The 10,990-nt window shown below is 59.8% G+C and overlaps 1 long non-coding RNA gene across 7 annotated transcripts; it reads left to right on the forward strand.

Moving 5' to 3' along the window:
• The first annotated feature begins 290 nt into the window (after positions 1-290).
• On the forward strand, positions 291-9,345 carry LOC149122907 (uncharacterized). 7 transcript variants are annotated; one of them, XR_016218627.1, is made up of 5 exons: positions 400-1,173; positions 1,731-2,349; positions 4,213-4,336; positions 5,253-7,090; positions 7,592-9,345. It is a non-coding gene; the product is annotated as an uncharacterized LOC149122907 (long non-coding RNA). The 7 variants fall into 7 exon arrangements; XR_016218628.1 differs by having other exon boundaries at positions 2,228-2,349; positions 7,592-9,343; XR_016218629.1 differs by lacking the exons at positions 1,731-2,349; positions 5,253-7,090 and adding an exon at positions 291-391 and having other exon boundaries at positions 895-1,173; positions 4,103-4,336; positions 7,592-9,323.
• The last annotated feature ends 1,645 nt before the right edge of the window (positions 9,346-10,990 follow it).

A 10,990-nucleotide genomic window follows, 5' to 3' on the forward strand; every position in this document is an offset into this window, starting at 1 on the left:
AGCAAGTTCCAGAATACAGTCCTTTTATAACTATCCATGTGGAAAAGAGAATCCATTCACACATGCCCATCTGTATACACACAGCCGCCACACGCACACCCGTGTGCCTGGGATATTTCTGGGAAGATACGTTTAACATTAAAGAGTGTTTGCCTCGTGAAAGGGAACCGTCATCGGAGCAGCAGGCCAAGGGCAGGTTTGCGTGGCAGGCCCCTCCCCTCTGTGGTTTTGCATACGTGCTAGGACACAGTCGCATACTCGATAAATGAACGCAGTCTTTAAATTATAACAGGTTCCAGAGTTTGTGACCAGTCGGGGAGGGTTTCATCTGGTGCGAGAGGGAAGCGCGAGGAGGCGCTGACAGTTGGCCAGCAGGAACCTCTTCATTTAGGTCCGGCTGGCCAAGCGGGCAGACAGGAGCGGGGGCTGGGCCTCCACAAGGACCCAACGGAAGCAGCATGGTGGCTGGGGGTGCAGCCTCCGAGCCAGGAGCAGAGCTGGGGCTCTGGGGGCGGAGAGGGAGATGGAGAATCCAGCTTCGCCCACTGGGAACACTCCTGGGGGAGGAGGCGGGCCAGGCTCCACACACACACACACACACACACACACCTAGGCGGTGGGAGGACACCCCCAGCCCCTGCAAAGCCAGGAGGGAAGCCAGAGAAGCCAGAGCCGAGCCCGAGCCGGTGCCCGCCCAGCCAGAGTCACACACGTCTCCCTCCACCTCCTCCTGCAGCGGCTGCCAGAGGCGGGCGGGTTTGCTGCAGTAATCAGGGCACGCCAGCCGGCACTACCGCGGGAGCACCCCAGAGGCACCGGAGCTGCTTCCCCCGGCACCAGCGCCACGTTGCTTACTCCCAGCTGCTGACTGTTTGGTTTGCTCGTCCTTCCCAGGCGTGAGCCCCGGACGCCCGGAGGAAGCCACCTCAGGCCCGGGAGGAGGGCAGGGCGCGGCTGGGGCCCTGGCTGCACCCTCAGCTCCCGAGGCAGAGCGGATGACCAGCCAGAGGACCCCTTGAAGGGAACAAAAGGCCACTTGGTGGCGCTTGCCAGGGCCTGCTCCGCACTCCTGCGTCCCAGGGACGGCTCACCTTGAGACCGCCCGTCAGATGCTGCCTCGGCGTGTCAGGTGTGCTGGCCCGAGGGAACTGACGCCCCTGGAAGGTGTCCCAGGTAAGCCCAGGAGCACCCCTTGCTCCCCCAACTTCTGCACCCAAGGACAGGGAGAGAGGCCCTTCTGCCATGTGCCCGGGAGTGCGGGAGCCTGCCTCGTGCCCGTGCCATGGCTCAGCTCCCCGAGCCACCAGCGGTTTCTCCTGGTGCCGGCTGCTCTCAGCAGGCCGGGACGGAAGCTCATGCAATCGCCCTGGTGCAGTCGTGTATTGATTTGACACGGCATTAGCTCCGTGTTTTAGGTAGTTTAGGGCTTTAATTTGCAATTAAATCCAACAACGCCTCTTCACTGGGACAGCTGGGACTTGTTAACACTCTGCCACGCCAGCAACTCGCCATTAGCGCCCTGAGCTTGCAGGCTGGGGAGCTTGAGACTCCAAGCCCTGCGGCTTCTGCCCTGGCTCTGCAGCCCAGCGGGGGCCTCCACGCAGGGGGCCCAGCCCTGTGAAAGGGTTCACAAGCGACAATGTACGGAGGCAGCGAGGGCAGCTGGGACCTTGCCGCGAATGTTCTGAATGTCCCCAGGCCCCTGACCACTCTGCTCCCTGCCCCCTCAGGAGCCTGTGCCGTGGCCACTTTCACCATCACACTCGGTTTAACACAAGGTCCCCATCCTGCTAAGAACTCGCAAGATGGCAGCCGACAAGCGTGCGAGTCCCGGGCATGCACCCTCTGATCTCGGCCCTGGGCACAGGGTGGCCCCGCACAGCATGTGCCACACACGAGGGTGTGGAGACGCTCTGAGGGCCTCCGTCCCGCGCTCCCAAAGGCATCGTGTGCCACCGCTCAGCTGGCAACCGCCGACCCAGCGTCAGCAGCCACGGAAAGCCCTGCCTGTTTTCCAACCACCCCAGCGTTTAAGAGCTCAGCAGGGCAGGGCGGGCCTGGGCCACCAGGGGAGGACAGAGAGCTTCCGTCCGCTGCAGGCATAGCTTTGCGGCTGCTCTGTGTCCTGGCTCCTTCCCTGCGCCGTTCCTGCCCCTGCTCCCATGTCAGCCTAAGATCCCCACTTGCCCACGGCAATCCCTGTTAGACCAGCCCCTGCCCATCGCAGCCACAACAGCATTTCCTGAGAAGCCGTCCCACTGCTTCCACGTGGCTCCGAGGGACACAGAGATCTCAGCAGCACAGGACTTGGCCCCGCCCCACACGCACTCAGAAGCCCCGGAGGTGAAGGTGAGGCCAGCGCCCGCCCGGGGAAGCAGTGGTGCGGGGCTGGGAGTGCGAGCCCCCACGGTGTAGGGGAAAGAGATCAAGTCTGACCGCCCTGGAAGCTCCTCCCAGACCTTGGAGAGCGGAGAGGGCAGCCCCGCCCCCACGCCCCTCCTAGCACTGCACAGGGACTCCGCGGGGTGGGAGGGGCGCGGAGCAGGGACCATGCCGCGTCCCAGTGTGATGGGCAGCTCTGGCTGGCGGGGAAGGCTGGCTGTTGCCACCGGGGGCCCGAGGTCCCTGAGGGCCTCCATGTCAGTGGTAGGCTGAAGGAGGGCGTGGGAAGTCTTTTGTTCCTGATGCAGCCTCTGGGACCGGAAAAGCCCAGGCCAACTGAACACTGAACTCACTTTAATTAGAGACGGCGCTCACACCCGTGGTCTCTCCCTGCTCAGTGACCACAGGGGACTGGTCAAGGGCCTGGTGCTGTGTCTTAGTGGGTTAAACCTCAGCCCGCAGCACTGCGTCCCATACGAGTACCGGTTTGAGTCCTGGCTGCTCCACTTCCAATTTAACTCCCTGCTAATGGCCTGGGAAAGCAGCAAAAGACAGCCCGAGCCCTTGGCCCCTGCGTCCACATGGAAGACCAGGAAAAGGCTCCTGGCTCCTGGCTCCTGGCTCCTGGCTCCTGGCTCCTGGCTCCTGGCTTTGGCCTGGCCCAGTCCTGGCTGTTTCAGCCATTTCAGGAGTTGAAGAGTGAGCCAGTGGATGAAAGACACCTTGCTGTCTCTCTGTCTCTGTGTCTCTGTCTCTCTTCATTTCAAAAGCATGAGACCCGTCTGGATGCTCACTGCTCTGGAACCCGTGGGAGCGCTAACAACTCCGTGTGAACCCCAGCCCTCCATTCATTGGCCACACGGCCCTTCCCCGGGCCTGGAAACCAGGGGGGACAAGGCTGCTCTCATCACAGTGCTGCAGTGACCAACGCGGAAGGCGCGCGTGAGCCCTCAGCAGAGGGCCTGTGCTGTGCCGACGGCGGCCAAGAAGGCTTCCTGTCATCACGACCCCGCAGGACAGCCCAATACACTGCCCAGCCTGGCTTGCACTGGCCACAGCGAGAGAAAGAGCAGAGATGCTGACCGTGGATCAACACTGACAGCCGTGGGGCACTGTGAGGACAGAACCCCGAGGGCGGACCCTCCCTGACCACCAGAGCCCTGCCTGCAGCCCAGGAGGGAGTGGGACGGGATCCGATGGCTGAAAAGCTGCCAGACTCGGCTTCCACACCGCGCCGCGCTGCAGACGGGACCCCAAGGCCCCCTGCAGGATGCGTCCTGCCGCTCTTACTCAGTGACACCTCTCATATCCCTGACTGGTGCGTTCTATCGGCTGCAGCACGGTAAAGCCGGTGCAACCTAGGATGGGCTCCTGGGGCCTCGTGCTCTGCCTCCAAGCCCTTGCTTGTCCACAGCTATGCAGCCACGGGGGCTGCTCCCTGCGCCTTGAGGGACTGCAAGCACAAGGCAGGTGCTGGGGGCGGAGGGTGCAGAGGGGCGGAGGGCGGTGCCAGCGCAGTCAGAAGGGAGCTCACCTGGGGCTCCGGGAGGCCGCCCGCGGGCTTGTCCCTGCCCCAGCTCCGAGCCTCTGCTGGCCAACGGGGCAGCCACCCACAGATGTCTGCCAAGAGTGCTGGCGGCCCCTACCTGGACGTCCAGGGTGGAACGGCACTGCCCGGGGCTGAGCGCCAGCCCTCTCCTGTGCGTTTGTGTGTTCACAGCAGGCTGATGGCGCTGATGGCCCTGACAGGAAAAGAGGCTTGGAGCTGTGAAGCCTCTCTCCCGAGGCCACCAGCCACTGAGCCTGACTCCCAGCCCTCTGACCACACAGTTGGCCTCATCCTCTACACCTGCTGGACCGCGAGCCGACACCCACACGTGAGCTCTGTAGGACGCAGACCGGAGCAGAGGCCACCCTGACTCCACCTGGCATCTCGGACCGAGGGCCGCGGGAGGTGAGACCCCAGCTCTGGCCATACTGGCATCAGGGGAGGGGCGGGGCGGGGCGGGGCTGCTGCTGAGATGGCGGCTGCCCACAGCCCCTGAAGATGCTGCCTGTCCGTTTCCTGCGGCTGCTGGAACAAAGACCACAAACTGGGCAGCTTCCAGCCACAGGAATCTCTCCAGGGCCCCTGCCCATCCTGGCTGGTCCCAGCATTCCTGGGCTTATGGCTGCACCGCCGGATCTCGGCCTCCATCTCCACATAGCCGCCTGTTCTGATTCTGCCTGCTCCAAGGACACCTGTCACTGGGTCACAGGCGCGGCCTGGCTAACTCGGCAGGGTCCTCTATCCATCACGTCTGCAAAGACCCACTTTCCAAGCAAGGTCCCATCAGCTGGTACCAGGGTTCGGAGCTGGACACACCTTTGGGGGCCACCCCAGGGACCAGTCCACCTGCTAGCCCAGGGCTCACGAGCTGATGAGGTGGGAGAAGACCCTGAACTGTGGTCAGCGTCAGACGTTGCCTGAGAGGACTGAGGCCAGAGAGGCCGGGGGGGGGGGGGGGGATGGTGAGCACAGCGGGCGATGACTGACAATGCGATGGAGTCCTGGCCCTTTAAGTCCCTGAGGCCCCGCTCTTGGGCTCGCTCTGCGACTGCGCACAGCTGGCTGGTGCAGGCTGACGGGAGCAATCGCCCGAGGACAGACGTCCAGGTAATTTACACTCAGTCAATGCAAACCCAATTCCCAGGCGACCCGCGCTGTGCCCGAGGAGGCTGAGATAATTGTGTATTTGCCCTTCACCCTGGAATTAGACGGCAGGCACTCACCGTGCAATTTCCCAGCCACTAAGTGACAATTACCGTGTAATTAAATGGTCAGCGGTTACATGTTATCCAGTAGCGCTGACACGATATTCGTTCCACAGAACCTTGTACTGTCACCACAGAATTAAGTCCCCACCAACACAGCCATCCCCAGGAAGCTCTCTAGGCCAGGATGGCTTCCAAGCTGGCAGAAAGGGAACCAGGAAATGAGCCACGCTGGGCACAGAGGCAGCTCGGACCCAGGCTGCTGGCCGGACCACAGACCCCTCTGCACCTCTGCAGCCCAGCTCCAGGCCACGCCAGGACTTCTGGACCTGCCCCGCCTCCCTTCTCTGAGAACGTGGGCAGTGGGGAGGCGGCTCCACGCTCCTTCTCTGGTGGAGCTGGGACCCGCCCAGGGCACGGATGCCACGGAACTAACTGAAGCTGGAATCCTGTCTCAGCCTGTGAGAAACCCTCTCCACATCGGCAACCCAAGAACAAACCACCCGCACGCTCCCCGAGGACAAGCCTGCGTCTGTCTGGGTTGTCACTCATCACCTGCACCATCCGACACGTGGCAAACGCCAACGAGTGTTAGTTGCAGGAACAGATTGATTGATTGACTGATTTGCACACTTCCAGGCTCCAGGCACTGGAACAGCTGAGGACGCCACAAGGCCCACATGGAGAACCAGAGGCTGAGCCCTTGTCTGGGGCCCAGCTCCAGCTGGTAGGTGGCGGGTGCACAGCCAGACAAGGCCAGTCCAGCTCCGAAAGCTGTTCCCTTCCTGACACCCCAGCCTCTAGGTCACAGCCTCAGCCCATCTCGAGACACTGAAAGCGACCTTGGAAAGCTACAGGCTTTGGTGAGTGCCGGCTGTTGGAGTGGATGAAGAAGGTGCGGCTCAGAGGCCGGCAGAACAGTCCAAAGTCACACCGCCGGGAGATGAGCCCAGAAGCCGCTGCCCCACTGCGGTGACCGGAGAGACAGGCTTCCCGGCCCGCACATCCTCACCGTGGCAATGGTAGGTCTCTGGCTCCGTATTGCTTCCAGGTGCCACTGCTACAGTGCAATATCTCACTAGCACCGTCCAACACCCTAGGTATCACATGGCCTCCAAAGACAGGCATGGGGAGATGAGGCCATCAGGGATGCACAGAACCTGAGGCTCTAAGGGGACAGAAAACAGGTCTCCTGTGCGTCCACTCAGATGCTGGGATAGCGGCCGTCTGGAAGGTGCATCGGGACTCAGCAGTATGGTGATTGATTAGTGATGTCTGCAGCACACATCTCTGACTCCACAAAATACGGTCAGGCTTGGAATTGTCAGGGCCGCAGAGAAGCCAGAAGGACTACTGCAGCAAGCAGCCACTGTCACCTATTCTGCCAATAAATCAGAGGACGACGTGGCTCAGCTCCGCAGCTGGGAGACTCCAGTTGTCTGTTGGACCTATGCTCCCCACCCCTGGGTCTCCATTTCTTCATCTGTGAGATGAAGGGGCTCGAGTGCAGACCCCAGGCCCCTCCCACAGCCACAGCGCACCGGTGCTGGGAGGAATGAAGACAGGAGCCCAGAGGTGCAGACCCAGGGCCGCCATGCCAGCCGGGTGCCTAAGTGAGGGCTCCTAGCCTGAGCTCCAGGGGCCACACCCCGACCCAGGCCTGAGGCACACCAGTGGCCACTCGCCTGTGGACAACTCCCACCTCCTGCGCACTGTGGCCACAGCCTCGCCTACATCTGATGGATCTCCCCACGGGGACCCAGGCACAAGGCAATAAGGTGGGGCGGCCAGGAACCTGAAGTTCGCGTTTCCTGCTATCAACCACGGCCCGTGAGTACTGCCGCAGGTGCACGGACTCAGCAGGAGAGACGGCGTTCACCTGGTTTCATCAAGTACATGGTCACGACTGCTGTTGCATTATTAGCTGTTGCTGCTTATCTCCTGAGCCTTATGTGTAAGTGAACCCTCGTCAGAGGTGGTCCGGCTAGGACCAGCGGCAAACACAGGGCACCCACTAGGGGTCCTGAAGCGTCTCCCCCGTCGCTAAAAGCAGCGGCAAATGTACTGCGGTTGGGAGAGCACTCCGACCACGTGACCCACAAATGCACGGAGGGTTGGGAGGAAGGGGCCGTGCTCACACAGCGAGGATGAACAAGGCCGGGAAGATCCCTGTGGGAAAGGGACTAAGGGGCCCGGAGGAAACCAAAGGGGGTCCTTGGTCTCCACGATTCCCCGGGGTCACGGGGCGAGGGTGGACCCTGCTCGCCTGTGCGGGCCCCTGGGTCCTGCTCGGTATCCGGGTGGACCCTGCTCGCCTGTGCGGGCCCCTGGGTCCTGCTCGGTATCCGGAGGTCACACTGGCCATTGCTCAGATCAAATGCAACCAGAGATGCAGGCCGGCCCAGGTCCTGGCACGTGGCGAGCCCTGAACACTGTCCCTTTGTTCATCCTGCAGCTCCACGGCTCACCAAGCCCCGCACTCAGCACCGCCGGGCAGGACAAGCAGCAGCAGGACCCTGAGACGCCGGAGCGAACAGGCTGGGAGCAGCCGTGCTTCCGGGAGCAGCCCCAGGCAGACTCCCGGCTGTCTCAGACCCACACTTCCACTGCAGAACCCACCGTCCTCCCCAACACCATGGCCGGTCCGAGGGGCCTCGCGGCCTCCCTCCCCCCACCGCCCTGGACACAGACTCACCAAGAACACAGGCAGCGCCCACCCTCCCTCGTCACATGCCACCGCAAGTGTGACAACTCCCTGACACTTAACAGTGTCTGCCACGACAGTGGTGACATAAACGCATGTGATGTTTTACATTGTGCAATGAAATGCGGGTTTGGATAAGCCAGTATTTGCAAATGACTGACAAATGAGATCATCAAATCATGTCTAGCACTTGGTCTAGCAGTTAAGACACAGTCAGGATGCCCGTGCCCCACATCAAAGGACCTGGGTTCAAGACCTGGCTCGGGCTCCTGACTCCAGCTGCCTACTGATGCAGACCCCTGGGGACAGCAGTGACAGCTTAGGAGCTGGGTCCCTGCCACCCACACTGGAGACGTGGACGGGGTTCCTGGCTCCCAGAGCCAACCTGGCCCAGCCCCGACCATTGCAGCCTTTTGAGGAGTGAACCAGCACTTGGAGCCATTCCTCTCTCTCCCTCTCTCTCTCTCTCTCTCTCTCTCCCCACCTCCCTCCTCTCAAATAATATTTTTAATCATGCATGAGTAAAAGATTCATTTAAAGGGCAAAATAGACCACTGAGTTATGTAACAGAGTACAAAAACTTCATAGATGGGATTAGAGATGGAAGCTACCACTTACCCAGTTTTGATATAATCGTAAAAAATTTCACAATCAATCACGTGAGCAATGCTACTAAAATACTTCTGCCTTTACCAGTTAAGCATAAGAGGGCTTTAAAAAGTTCACAGAAAAATGTGTTTTAGGACAAAACTATGCATGGGCTTCAAAATTTTTTGAAAAATAAGCTTATGTTTTCATTCCATTTTGCAATGAGCTTTTTGAAATTCCTTTGTGTTTGTACTTTTTTCGAACAGCAGATTAAATTCCAGCAGCGGATATGAGAATCCAGTCATCTTCTTTCAAACCAGACTATCAAAGAGATTTGCAAAAATGTAAAACAGCACTCCTACCGATTTTCTGAAAATACAGTTTTTAAACACAACATTCATTATAAATAAATTAACACATGTTATTAGCTGTTTTGTAAATATCAACAGCTGTAGTTCATGTTACAAATCTCACTTTGGGATCTTTGATAACTTCCAAGTATGTACAATGTCTCGAGACCCACATGTTTGAGAGCGGCTGCTTCAAGCTGTCGGTGTTTCGGTTGCTGAGTCTTCAAGACGAGGATTCCTTAGCTCATTCACAACCTCGTCTTCCGATTCACAGCTGGCAGCAGGGCTGGGCATCAGAACTCAGAGCCGAAACAGAGTCCTGGACCCTCGAGACTGACGCTGACTGACGGCATCTGCCCAGCCTGAGCCCTGACGCCCGTCCCAGGCCGAGCAGCCGTGTCCCGGGTAGACCAGATGACACACCGGCGAGCACATACACAGACCTGTGAGTTCTGGAGGGAGGCCCTCACCTGGGTGGCCCCAACACAGCAGAGTCCCAGGCGGCTCCTGCAGGACCTGTGATGAGCTCCGGCCCCCAAACCTCCCCGGTGCCCCTTCCCTGACTCCCCTCTTCTTAGACACCCCAGCTCCCTGTGGGGCGCAGCAAATGGTGAACCTCAGGGGTGTCGTGCCAGGGTCTGTACTGGGGGGAGCAGCAGGCCTACCTCTGAGCTTGCACCGTCCACCCAGCAGCCTCCTGACTGTCCTGGCCCAGAGCCTACAACAGCGGCTTCCATCGGCTCGGGGGCCTGCAGATCCGGGACGCGGACACAGCAAGGACTTCTGTGTCTGCTCCCATACGTCGGAGGCCACAGCTGAGACTCAGACCACAGGCTGAGGGTACCTCGGGAACCCCTAGACGCAGCTAGACTCACTTGAGCACGGGTGTCTGGCACCTGGTGAGAGAATTCAAAGGCTGGCACAGCCACCCGAAGCACCCACTCAGCGCCCCTGCCCGTGGCTCGGGCCCCTCCCAGCCCAGCACAGCTCAGGGCTCCAGCACAGTCCCCAGTGGCAAGGGGGCAGCTGCCGTGGCCTGCATGACAGTGGAAGTCACCCAGCGTCACTTCCTCTGCATTCCAGCCGCACGCTGCCTGAGTTCAAGGGTCAATTAGATGTCATCGCCTGGCAGACACTGGGCGGTCCAGGAACCACACGTGGGGAGGAAGATACTCTTCCCGGCCATCTTTGGAAAGCATCCACTACCCCATCCCCGCTGGTTTCATTTCTCCATAGACCACCTTGTATTCAGTAGACAAAGTCCACGTCACTCCCTTCCTGGACATCGCTCGATGGTTCTTCATCACAAACTCAGCACGTCACAGCAGCCAAGAGGGCCCTGCACACCCAGCCCCATGCTGGGCACCTGCCACTCCCCTGCCCACTCCTTCCCCTGCAGCTGTTCCTCCACACCTCCTTCTCCTCCATCAAAGTGCAGCTTCAGGGGCCGGCGCCGTGGCGCAGCAGGTTAAAGCCCCGGCCTGCAGCACTGGCATCTCACACAGGCACTGGCATCTCACACAGGCACTGGCTTGAGGCCTGGTGCTCCACTTCCAATCCAGCTCCCTGCTAAAGCACCTGGGAAGGCAGTGGAGGACGGCCCAAGTGCTTGGGCCCCTGCACCTGCACAGGAGACCTGGAAGAAGCTCCTGGTTTTGGATTGGCCCAGCTTCAGCCATTATGGCCATTTGAGGAGTGAGCCAGTAGATGGAAGACCTCTCTCTCTCTCTGCCTCTCTCTCTCTCTCTCTCTCTCTGTGTGTGTGTGTGTGTGTGTCTACCTCTCTATGTAAACTCTTTCAAATAAATAAAAATAAATCTTAGAAAAAAAAAAGTGTAGCTCCAGTGGAGCCTCCGAGACAGGGTGTCCTGCAGAACAGCCCCAGAGCCCAAGGTTCAGTCAAGTGACCAGAGTGTAGACAGTGGGAGAGTGTAGACAGGGAGGTGAAGTGACGGGAGTGTAGACAGTGGGAGAGTGTAGACAGGGAGGTGAAGTGACGGGAGTGTAGACAGTGGGAGAGTGTAGACAGGGGGGGTGAAGTGACAGGAGTGTAGACAGTGGGAGAGTGTAGACAGGGAGGTGAAGTGACAGGAGTGTAGACGGTGGGAGAGTGTAGACAGGGAGGTGAAGTGACCAGAGTGTAGACAGTGGGAGAGTGTAGACAGGGAGGTGAAGTGACGGGAGTGTAGACAGCGGGGTAAAGTGACCACAG

The sequence above is a fragment of the Oryctolagus cuniculus genome, chromosome 12, assembly GCF_051225735.1.
Source record: "Oryctolagus cuniculus isolate XC-2025 breed Fujian yellow rabbit chromosome 12, ASM5122573v1, whole genome shotgun sequence".
Lineage (NCBI taxonomy): Eukaryota > Metazoa > Chordata > Mammalia > Lagomorpha > Leporidae > Oryctolagus > Oryctolagus cuniculus.